The sequence below is a fragment of the Phalacrocorax carbo genome, chromosome Z (genome assembly GCF_963921805.1).
Source record: "Phalacrocorax carbo chromosome Z, bPhaCar2.1, whole genome shotgun sequence".
Lineage (NCBI taxonomy): Eukaryota > Metazoa > Chordata > Aves > Suliformes > Phalacrocoracidae > Phalacrocorax > Phalacrocorax carbo.
The window spans coordinates 1,256,234-1,268,568 of NC_087548.1; positions in this window are offsets into that span (position 1 = coordinate 1,256,234).

Sequence of the window (12,335 nt, forward strand, 5' to 3'; positions counted from 1 at the left end):
GTTAGCAGCCTCTGTAGCTTACAGGAAGGTTCCAGGATGAGAAACGTTGGAGACGCGCTCCCAGAAACAGAAGCAGATTTACCGATGCCCCTCCAAGAGCGACTTCTCTTTCCCAAGTATTCACTGGTTTTGGAAGACCAAGAGAATTGCCAGACCGTCCAGCACTCACCTCGAAGCCTCGGTGGTCTGCCTGTCTTTGTGGAACGTGGCTCGTACCCTGGGCTTTGTTTAAAGACTCCCGCGTGAGGTTTCAGCACACCTTTAGTGAAGAACCTCATTTTCCCAGCCTGCGGTGAGGCTGGTGCCCGGCACTGGCAGCCTTTCCCTGGGGAACTCGTGCACGCTGCCTTGGCCAGCCTGGCCCACGTGCCCACAGTGGATCATGCAGGACAGGACCACCAGGAGAGCTGCTCTTCACCTGAGGCTGCACCAGCTCCCATGGGCAAGACACGAGTTGCTGGTCTTGGTGACTCTTGGAAAGTCACCCAGCATCGGTGGCTCACATCCACGTGCGAAGGGCACAACAGGCCACACAAGTTTGCTCCGCCACGCGCCGAGGGACACCGCTGGAGGGACCTTCCTCAGTCTTCACCGCTCACAGCCCAGAAGAGAAACTGGTGATATACTGGGGGGAAGAATAACCAAGTGATATTAAGAATATTGTTAGTGCCTGAAGGTATCAGTCCCGTCCTGGGCAATATTTCCTTGCTCGTGCTGACTGGAGCCCATCCCTGAGCTGTGCACGCTCCCAGCAAGGGCACCGAGCTGCCGCTCCTCATCCTGCCACCTGGGAATCACAGATTCATTAAGGTTGGAAAAGACCTCTCGGATCATCATGGCCAACCCCCAACCCAACACCCCACAGGCCTCCTAAACCATGGCCCCAAGGGCCACGGCTGCACGTCCTTTGAACCCCCCCAGGGACGGTGACTCCCCCACCTCTCTGGGCAGCCTGTGCCAGGGCCTGACTGCTCTGGCAGGGAAGAATGCCGCAAGGGTCTGCAAGCTCTGGGGTAGAAATACCTGTGGCATTTCCCCTGGAGGTCACAGACCACTTAATGTCATGTTAGGTTGCCAGAAGACCAAACTGACCACAGAAATCCTCTGGTTTTCTTGGGAGGGACCTGGCCTTTGGGAGCTGGGTCCTGAGAGAAGGTCTCTGCACCAAGCCAGGGTGCCATCACCCGTGTCCTTCCTCTGAAATGCCCAGCTCTGCCATCACGATGTCGATAGTCATCGAAGTGCCCGATAGCACTACAGCACCGGTAACACTAAGGTAACTGGATGACAGTCCATGGTGGAAGGGGAGGAAATCATTAAGGATGCGTCACCCTGCGCTTGAGCATCTTCTCCCAGCATCATTTACTTTATACAGAGTTACTCTGTGGTTTAAAGCCTGTCTTTTTGTGTTTTCCTACAGAGAACCTACCCTATCCGTCCAGTGAGGTTAGCAAACTGACATTTCGGAGTTTCCCTGATGGCATCATTTTCTCTCTACTTTGATGGAAGGCGGACTGCCGTGCTTCTTCCAAGGTGCGCAACATCTACCAAAGGGTCTCCTTCACGTGACGCAATTCGCGTGGGCAAGCGAGGGCAGCTCCTGCAGCGCTGCCGTGCGAGCAGAGGGACATACCCGTGATTCATCTGTTTATTTTTTCTCTCCTCTTTCCTCCCAGTTTGGCTTCTGAAGTTTGGATAGCTGGGGCCGCTGGGCGAGCGCTGGAGATCAGATGCATTCCTGCGGGGCCGGGACCGCGGCTGGGGAGCGGCGCGGGCGCTGCTGGCAGATGCAAACTCGCCTCCTGAAACAGCCACCTTGTTTCTTTTCATGTCCATGTCCTTTCTCCAAAAGATTGTGTAAACTATTTGACAGCAAAGCGAGACGGGGCAGTAAATGTCAAGGGAAATGGATGGGGGTCAGGAAGATCACTTTTTTGGAACCTGTTGATTTGTTTTAGGTTGACCAAAGCACAAACAGCTCCGCCGTTTATCTTGGGGAGGGGAGGGCCACGGAGCCGAGCAGCAAGAACTTGTTAAAAGTCTCCAGATCCTGTCAAAATGCCTCCGTTTTATGGCTTTCAGTCGAAGGTTGAAGTTTTTGATGAGGTGCATGAACAGTGACCTCATAAATTGCTCTATAAAGTGTAAACATGATTGCTAAAAATTCCTTTTGAAACCCAACTTTAATAATAAGCCAAACTTGTTGGAGTTGCCTTAAATATTTATGTGCGTGGCATGCTCTCTGCACAGCTTGTAATTATAGAATATTATTTCTCTTTTTGTACATTTTTAGGCTGTGCTGCCACTAGCTTTTGACACTTTAATTTAAGCATAGTTAAAAAAAAAAAAAAGATAATTTCTTTTTTCCACCTTAGTACAAAGATAAACCAGTGAAATCATTCCTGCATTTGCTGGTACAATTTCAGTTTTTAGCTATGTTGATAATTTACTTTTGATGCTAATTAATTACAAGTAATCATAAAAACAAATTAAAAGCACTATACTTGCAGCAGGTTTTTTATGCTTATGAAATAATGCATCTTTATGCATCTGTTTACTTGCTATGTAAAAAAATGTAATCTATATTCATAGGAAAACAACTTTAGCACTCAGCACTGGTGCTGTAAACCATTACCCCTCACTCACATGTTTTTAGCTAGCTTTCCTTTTTCTAGAAAGAGGGCAGCCCAGTGTAAAACCCCGAAGTCTGTCCGTTTTGAAACACATGTTGAAGGTAAAAGCCTGGGGTTTAGTGATCAACCGTATTTATAGACAGGCTTGGGAATATGGATTTTTTTTAAAGTGCTGTTTATTTATAGATAAATATCCATCCAAAACGACTCAAAATTAATTAGTAGCTTAAAAGTAGCTCATGCTTACAAAAAAAATCATTATACATTCACTCTGAAGGCTGGACTTGACAGGGCAGGGCTACCTGGGTCCAGGGCTCTGCTTTAAGCCCAAGGTATGGCCAGACCCCAGGGGTCCCTTCCCACCTGGCCTCTTCTGTGCCATGAGCTGTTTTTCAGCCGGGGAGAGGAAAGGCTTGAATTTGTGTGCAGGGTTTTCTACTCGGTTTTGCCTCTTGGCTGTTTTGCACATATGCAAATACTCCAGCTCGCACCCCGGCAGTCCCTCGTCCGGCTGGTCCCTGCTGGAGGTGCGCTGCGTCCTTGCACAGGAGCAAAATGGTCTCAGAGGTGGGTGAGAGCACGGAGCCGGTCCCCTTTGGCACCTTCAGCCTGCAGGAGGCATCGCCCAGAGAAATGTATTTGGGCTTGGGGATCCGTCATGCATCAGGTTGGTGCTGCTCCGTAACGGGAAACGTGACTCAGTATCGTGTCATGGTGCTGCTTCATTCATCAAAACATTCTGCCTGCCATGAAATCATCCCTATCTTTAAGGTTTTATGAGGGAAAGCCCCCATTTTTCATCTGGGCTTCTGTCTCAGATAGCGACAGAGGTGGCTTTGAGGTGGTGCTGTTTGTACGTGTCGGGAAGAGGGAGACGTGGATGTCATCTGCGTCCTGATGGCACTCAGCTCCGCGATGGCTCCTGATCTTCTCACGCAGTTTTCCGTATGTGCTAAACAGTTTATGGGAGAAGATAGAGACTCACAGATAACCCGCAGGTTTTGGGTCGATGCAGCTGGTCATTACGACCCTCTGGGATCTCGCAGGGAGGAAGGATCAGAGCCAGCTCAGAAAACTTCCTCCCGCCCTCGCCAAGTCTCAGAGCTGAGTCACCAACAACTCATTATCGAGACTTTGTGTATTGACCTAATTTCTGGAAGAAGGCCTTGAATTCCTTGGCAACTTCCAATATTAAGAAACAGAAGCTTTTAGGGGATTAGATGTGAAAATGGATAAACCCATGCCGTACAGTCATCTTTGCAGTACGGAACTCAGTATTAAATTCAATGTTTTCGTTATGCTTCCCCATATTTTTTTCAGTTTTCTACTTGGTGCAAAAGTTTGGTGTTCGAAGTTTTGTAAAGAAAAGCACGGAAAGGTCTGGAGGGAGTGCCCTACGCTACCACAGCTGGGAAATCTCTCGTCTCCACCAAACCCAGCCGGGCTAGAGCACTTTCCCAGCAAAAGGAAAGCTCTCGTTCCACACCAGAACTGGTGACGGGCATCACACCGGGGGTCTGGTCTCATGGTGGCTATGGAGCTGGGAGGCACCATCTCAAGCTACCCTGTGTCGTTGTCAGAGCTCAAATGCTCTGCACAGACAGATCTTCCACCAGCTTGAACAGCGGCAAAGGTTCCGAGCTGGTGGGCTTCATCCTCGGGCATTTAGACCTGGCCACGGCAGCCACGGGGCTGTCGCCGTCACCTCCTGGGACCGGGAGGAGCAGCAAAGCCAGGCTGTGCCAGCGGCAGTGCTGGTGCGGGTCAGCTCAGGGGCACAGCCTGCGTGTGAACACGTGCCTTCGGCAGGACGGGGCAGGGTAGGGCTGCAGCACCGAATGAGCTTGGCAGACGAGAAGCGGTACAAAAAGTGTGTGAAATCAGATGGGAACAAGCTCAGCAGGGACAATTAGGCAAGAACAATCAACTGTGCGAAGTCAGGATGAAGAGCATCTGGTTTGGGACAGTTGCTTGGGTGTACGGGGAAAGAAAAGGGTGGGATGCAGCCGTTGAGGACCACAAGGTGCCTCAGTGAAAGAGAAAATCTGTTCTCCAGGCTCATGGCAGGTGCTCGGAAAGGATGGGATTAAAATGCAGCGAGGGGGCTTTGCTGGCCATCAGGGCTGGTGATGGCCATGGTGAGCACGAGGCGAGAGGCAGAGTATCTGGGAGGCCGCGGCATCCCGGCACTGGCAGCCTTCAGGAAGAGCCAGGGTCTGTCAGGAGTCACAGCAGCGCTGGTCTTGGGTCTTGGAGGGTCCTCTTAGGGATACCTGGAGGTTTATTCCCTTTGCCAATAAACACTTTTGGTTTGGGTGTTTGTTTCTGGCATTGATTTCCCACAGGGGCCGAACAGCTGGACCTCTCTCATTCTGGTGGTGTCTGGTGTTCTTCAGCAAGCGGGGTAATCAGGCTACTAGCCGTGATGAGGCCATAAAGCCACGGTCTCCCGCGGAAGCTTTCCATGTCTGCTGACGGACACCAAAAGAAACATTTCGAAAAAAATTCTGGTAGTGCTTCAAATTACATGTTCTGAATTAAATGCCTTAACTTCATGTATGTTTGAGGTGTTTAGGATTTTTATTACGTATTAAACTAACGCAGGGTATATGTAACCCAGGAGTACCCACATTTGCTACGTGGTTGTTAGGCCTCTATGTACAGTCTTTGCTTTTAATAATCATCTGCCGTATAATAAATATCCATCGACTGTCTTAAAAAATCTAGAAAAGTGGATTTACATGCATGCTTATTGTACGTTAATTATTAGCACCAAGTACGCCAGAGAGGCTTAACTATGCAATAGATATATATCTAACTAAATGCCATAGGTGTTAAAGCTCAAGCAACACGTTTTTGTTAATCAAATGAAACTGAATTAACATACTGTACAATAATTGCCTTGTTAAATTTAAATTAAAACCTTATTTGAGACACATAATCTGGAGTGTGACTCACTGTTCTAACCACATTTAGATTGTTGTCAGTACAATTAGGATTTTGAATTTACAAGTTGGGTTGTTTCTTTTTTTTAAATTTAATCAATCACTATAGCAACTGCAAAATGAAACAGGAGATGTTCCCCCTTCCAAGTCCAGTTTGTTGTACATTCTCCTCTTGCTGGTGGAAAAGCAAGCTTGAAAACTTCCTGAAACCCAGCCATTGCAGGAGCTTATCCAAGCCTCTGAGCCTGGCCTCCAGAAAGCCAGGTCTGGGAGATGCGAGGGCCTGTGAAACCCATCACCCACCCTCTAGGAAAGACCCTTTAGTGCCAGGTGGTGAAGCACAGCAACACACAGAGACCAGATGCAGCATACACCGAGCAGGCACTTGTCTGTTGCACAAACTGGAGCCCTCACCAGTGCTGCTGCTGGCGCCGGGACGTCTTAAAAATGTGGGTGCTGCCTGTCCAACCCCCTTCTCCTTGCTCTGTCGGTCAGTGGCACAAACAATAAAGGCGTCCTTGGCTTCCCCGGCACACGGCAATCTCGGATCTCCCGTCTCAGGGGCGTTTCCCTGATAATTAGGGGAAGTTTCTCTTTGTTTGAGTTCAGATTTACTTCCACGTGGCCGGGGGGGAGGGTGAAGATTCTGATGAAGGTAACGGACTGAAGCGCCCGCGTCCCCCCGGCTCTCGGTGGGACAGCAGCACCTGCTCTGCCAGGTTTTCAGCTGGTTTAAAATTTAACGTACAGGTAAGGTGCCATGTTCAAAAGTGCACTGGCACGAGGGGTGCTGCTGCCAACAGCTCTGGACGGGGGGAAATCTCTTATGAAGTATTTCTGAATTCTGCCTATGGACATAAGAGAAAGGGTAAAATTAACCAAGAAATTGATTTTCCAGAAACAGTTTTCTTAAACAAACAAAAACATTCAGCAAAATAACAAACACTCCTCTCTCTGCTGTAATTCCCAGCTAGGGGAAGCAGCTCTCTCCCCTTCAGATGGAGCTCTAGAGTCCAGGAGAGCTAGGGCTGCATGTGCAGATATCCCCATACCCCTGAAAATCTAGCCTTTGGGTAACACTTTCACAAACATCTATAATTGTTTCTCCTATTTTCAGCAGTTCTGCTTCCCTCCTTGGGTTCGTCCTTATAACGCAGCTACGCTCTCCACTTGGGCTGTAAGATCCACTGCGCGTCCGTGCGCGCGACCTTTTTCCTTGACTTTTCGCCTGGCTCTCTGTCCTGCTCCGGCTTACAGCTCGTACTGGAAAAGCTGTGAGAAAGTCACTCAAAGAGAGGAAAATTCCCCTCCTTGCTGGTGCTCAAGGGCTGGGAAGGCTCCCACACCAGCACTTGCTCTTTGCTCGATTGCGTTATGTATTTGCTCAGTTTGTCCAAGAGTGGAACATGCCAAGGGGAAAAAAAAGCAAGTGAATTTTTCATCCAGAATAAAAAGTATTTGGGCTGGCTTTGAACCTTAACCAAACATTCAAGCTGGTTTATAAAAACATGCAGCTTAGTTTGCTTGTGCGAACAAAGTTAAATATTATAGAATTACATGAAGTTCATAATTTTACCAAAGTGCAGTTGGATAAAGCATTTTTAAGGCTGCAGAGAAAAACCATTTTGTACGTAACCGCTTTAGTAGCGATTAAGGCCGGTCCTGCTTCCTGACACATTACACCAGCGCTGCCGAAGCCAGGGCAATTACCCGGAGCCTTGCCCACGCCTGAGCAGACCCCGGCGCCCACACCGCCAGCACCTGGCACCATTAATAATCCCATTCATTGAACTCTTTATTTGCACCCTTACAGGTTTAGACATTGACCTCAGATTTACAGGTGTAACTTAACGAGGCACATGTTGCAGCCAGATGTCCTGCAAACAGATACCACATATATATCTTGGTACACGAATAATCCTGAAATATTCATTATGAGGCACGCTCGTGAGATCTGCCGTGTTATTAGAGTACCAGTCTTGCACGTCAGTCGGAACAGATGGAAAAAACTGGAAAACGTATTGAACATTCCTGCTAGTTTCTTAAAAATAATTATCTGATTAAAAGTGCCAAATGCAATTTTCATTTTTCCTTATTCATCGCACTGGTAAAAGCGTAGTTAAATTGGCGGTGATGCAACACCACAGAGTTATGACAGGATTCATAAAAGGAGTAGGCCAACGAGTGAATTTTAACTCCAGAATACAGGTTTTAAGTACCGTCCAACCTCATTAATTTACAACTGGGGCTTTGTGCAATAATCATAACATATAAATTATACATTAGGCACCTTTCAATCATAATAAATGTGTTGAAGGTATTCTGCAAGGAACAGCTAGAGAAACAAACTGTGGTGCGAAGCATGGAAATGGCCCATGAGGACTTCTCCTGCAGCGTGTGGGCTGGGGGCTCGCCAGCAGCTCGCTGGGAGCTCACCAGGGGTTCACTGGGGCTCACTGGGAGCTCACAGCCCGGGGAGGGTTGGCGTCTTCCTCAGGAAGCAGCCGCCACGGCGGATGGTCTGGGATGGGGAGACCAGGATCCTCTCCCGGGCAGGGAGGTTGCGTGGTGTCCTCTGCCCTGGGGCACCGGCTGACTTGGCTGTAAATGCCACGGCCGATTGACTGGCCGCGAACTTCTCAAAAACTTCATTCTTTTCCTACTAGTAAAGTGTTGGTGGTGTCCATTAGTATGGCAGAAACCACTGAAGAGAAGAAAGTATATACCTTAACTGCAATAAAAAGACCTGAGAAGGCTGATTTTAAGCAAACGCGGCTGAGGCGGGATTCGGTGTCTCACCGAACATTGGGTGACTTCTTCATCTGTATCTGCTCGAATTACCCCATGCCCTTTGCAGCCAGTGGAGTGAAAATCGTCCTGCGGGGTGAAGTTTGGGCGGTCTCCATCCAGCCCCTACCGTGGGATAAAGGGAGGGGTCCCCGAGGACGCTCCCAAGGACAGCATGGGGGGATGCAGGTGACCGTGCAGGACAGAAACCAGACAACTGGGCAAATCCCAGCCTCCTGCTAAAGGTGTCTGAAAGAAGAAAGCCCAGGTGAACATTTCAGCTCTCGCATGTGGGTGAGAGATGTGGCTGACTGAGATTGGATCTTATTTTTGGCAAAGCAACAGCCAAATTGTGATTCAAGGCCGTGTGTTATGCAGACTGCCTTTTGCCTTTGACTTCAACTTACGTTTAACCCAACGAAGATCATTGTCTTTCTCAATAAACACCTGCTTGGAGTTTTTAAAATGTCTGGTTCCCAAGAGTTGTGTTATAATAAGGCACGGGTTTAATTGCATTGAAAGGAGAAGAAAAGGTATGATTTCTAAAAGGACAGAATACTTATGATATTTATGGACCCATTTAACACACTGCTTTGGTTTAAAGAGGTGGGGATTTACATGTGTTAAGTGCTCCTACAAATCTCCTTTACCCTTTCTTGGAAAAGGGCAACACAATAATAATTGTTAAATTTATGTGTTAAGACGTCTGTACTGTAGAGCTCTGCACATCAGTAAGCTAAGCTCAATAGTCTGTCTGCCTCTACTTTTTATCCTTTAACTATCTTCATTGAAATGCCTGATTATCCCGTTACCTCTCTGACGGAGCGACTGCTGGCTGGCGCTCCGTCGTACGGCTCCGCCTCTGCCCCTTGTACCTGGCAAGGGGATTCGGTGAAGTTCAGGAAGCTGGTACGCCTGTTCCTTACAGTTAACAAAGTTTAATTCCATTGCCAGCAGCTATGTTTCGGTCTGGCAGGCCACCAGGGCAGGAGTGGTCACCAGGACCGAGGTGAGGTCGGGGTTGGTCTCTGCTCCCAAGTCACCAGGGACAGGGCGAGAGGGAACGGCCTCAAGCTGCGTCAGGGGAGGTTTAGGTTGGAGATGAGGGGAAATGTCTTCCCTGCCAGAGCGGTCAGGCCCTGGCACAGGCTGCCCAGAGAGGTGGGGGAGTCACCGTCCCTGGGGGGGTTCAAAGGATGTGCAGACGTGGCCCTTGGGGCCGTGGTTTAGGAGGCCTGGGGGTGTTGGGTTGGGGGTTGGCCTTGATGATCCCAGAGGTCTTTTCCAACCTTAACAATTCTACAACTCTATGACAACGGAGTCTCCAGGGTGGGCAAGCAACGGTGCTGGCGCAGCCTCGCTGGTGCCGGGCTAGCTCCTGCCGGCCCCAGCGCCAAAAATGGAGGTTTTCCATTTAATGGACCATCAGGGAAATCAGTTCAAGCTGCTCCAAAGCCAAGGGTGGTGCTGATCCTCTGCTTCCCATCAATGCCTACGGGTTACGTAGCCTTGTCACTGTGGGGAGGTGCCGTCTCCTGCACGGCGAGTTTCTCAAGGCAGATGCATAATGTTGCGCTGAAATACAGCAAGTCACTAGAGCAGATCTTCCTCTACCAGTGATAGAAATAGGCTGCGCAAAATGTCAGAGATGTTAAATATGGTGCTAATTGCTGTTTGTTTATTCTTCTCCTTAAAAACCTTCAAACCAACTGAAATGAACCCTCAATGAACTTTTATCACTGATAACACAATCTCTTAATTTAGATGCCTGTAGATGAGCAGGCTGGGAAAAGGCACTCGTGTTTATCTTACCCTGCGCTCAGTACAGAGCCCTGGAGAAAGTGTGTTTCTAAAGGCACTGATAGTCAGACAGTCTCCTCTGGGAGAACGGTGTGTTCCCAAATGAGGCTTGTTATGCTGATATTTATCACAGTTTGATTTTTAGAACTCCTGAATATGTTTGCTTTTTGTATTTTTCCATACTCGGATGACTTCACTGCTATTTTGAGCGATGTTTCTCTGCTGAAGGCATGCTCGGGTGAGAGTAGGATACGCGCTCACCTGCGACTTCCACGGGGCTGGAAGCAGGGCAGTGCCGGCGTGGGGACGCTGCTCCCTGCGGCGTGCCGGTGCAAGGCTTTGCAGCCGGGGGGAGACGGGGCGGCCGCCGCGGGGCTGCCTGGGCTCGCAGAGGGTGCACCACCGCGAGCGCGGCTGGCCAGCGCCGGGATCGCTCTTTCCTAAAGCCAACTTTGCCCTAGGATGAATTAGTCGTGATCTGGACTCCTTAAGTCATGATGAGCCACCTCGTCATGATATTTCATTGTGCTTATATATACACCTCCGTTGTGTGTCCATATATACACACATACTTATATGTTACGTAAACATACACTGAATATATGTGTACATTTGATCAAATTATTTCCAAGCCTGGCAATATTGTTTGAGCTGCCACAAGGCAGAGGCGAGGCTGCACGGGGAGCAAGACTGGTAAGGCAGTGCTGTTAAGGGCACCACCTAATGCCTATGGCATAGTTTGGTATCCCATTCCTTTTGAAACACGGTGCTACCAGGCCCGTAATATCGCTATATGGCCTATTACAACATGAGGGTGCCCTTCTGCATCTGCTGCGCTGCCCTCTGGTTTCTCTCTGGTTTAGTTTGGATCGTGTGGATATTACCGTGGTTTTCACGGTGCTGTGGGCACCAGAGGGAACATGAAGCAGAGAGGTTTCTATTGCTACTTTTAATGTAAATCATCAGTATTAAGAATCACGTGCAACCCGGCTCCCCAGCTGTGGGCACAGCTTTTGGTGGAGGATACATACATTTATTTAAGAGCAATGAGCGGTCGCGCTTCAGATTTGAACTCAAATGACTGTAAACCAGCTGGAAGTCAGAAAAAATGGGGTAAGTTATTATTAAGCCCTTCACTTAGGCAGCCTCCAGGTCTCACATCAGCTGCGGTAGACCTGTGTGTGTAACCTCAAGTTCAAGGTTGCTCTGGGTCCCTCTTGAGCTTGGCAGTTGATGGGAAGCTGGGAGTACCCGGCTTCTGCTTGGACGGCTCCCATATGAGAGAGGCAGCCCAGTTAAGGCGTTTATTGGCACAAATGTTTAAGGCAAAGGAATGATGAATATTTAATCCTCTGTCAGGTACTAGGTTAAGGTAATTTAACAAAACAATTATTATGCCTTGTCTGTAACCCTTTCCAACTCTTAATAGAAATGATGTGCTCAGTAAACAAAATACCATCTGATATTCAACTTCTTCCAGCGTATTTGTACGTAGGACCAATGTGCTTACCCGGGAACGCCGGGAGCCTCATTCCCCGTGCGTGTGTGCTCCAACCCGGGCAGCCAAGCAAGCGCAAGGACCCCTGCACCTTCCGCAGTTATTTTGGCACTTGTTTGCTCTGGATTTTTTCCCAAACTCAGAGCAGTATTTTTCAGCTCTGAGCTCATGCAGTGGTTGTTTACCTGTTGTTGAGGACAGCGAGGCACACTTTCCAGCCTCTCCCTGCAAGCCAAGGGCTGGAAACTTCCTTCATCCAGAGATAAGAGCGGAAATTCTCATCTAATCCCAGGGCTCCAGAGGCCGCGTCTCTGAGAAAATGCTCTGCCTTGCAAAGACCTGTGAGAAAACTTAAGAAAACAGGCGATGCTGCCCTTGCTGCGGGGGGGAGAGGGGCACCGCGGCGGCCCTGCAGGCCAGCCTGCCTCCGCAAGAGCTCCGGTGCCCAGAAAAGGTAAAGTGCAAGAGGAGCAGGCGGCAAAGCCTGTTGTCTCCCGAGGGAAAACTAGGTGAGGGAATACGCCTGTAAATGTGGCAGGGGTAAATGCTGTGGAAGGAAAGGCGTGGTTAAATCGGAATAAAATGTTGGCACAACAATAAATGACACTGAATAAACTTAGCCCAAAAACTAGAAGAAATTTCCCAACCATTGCACCAGGTGGGTCTTCGTAA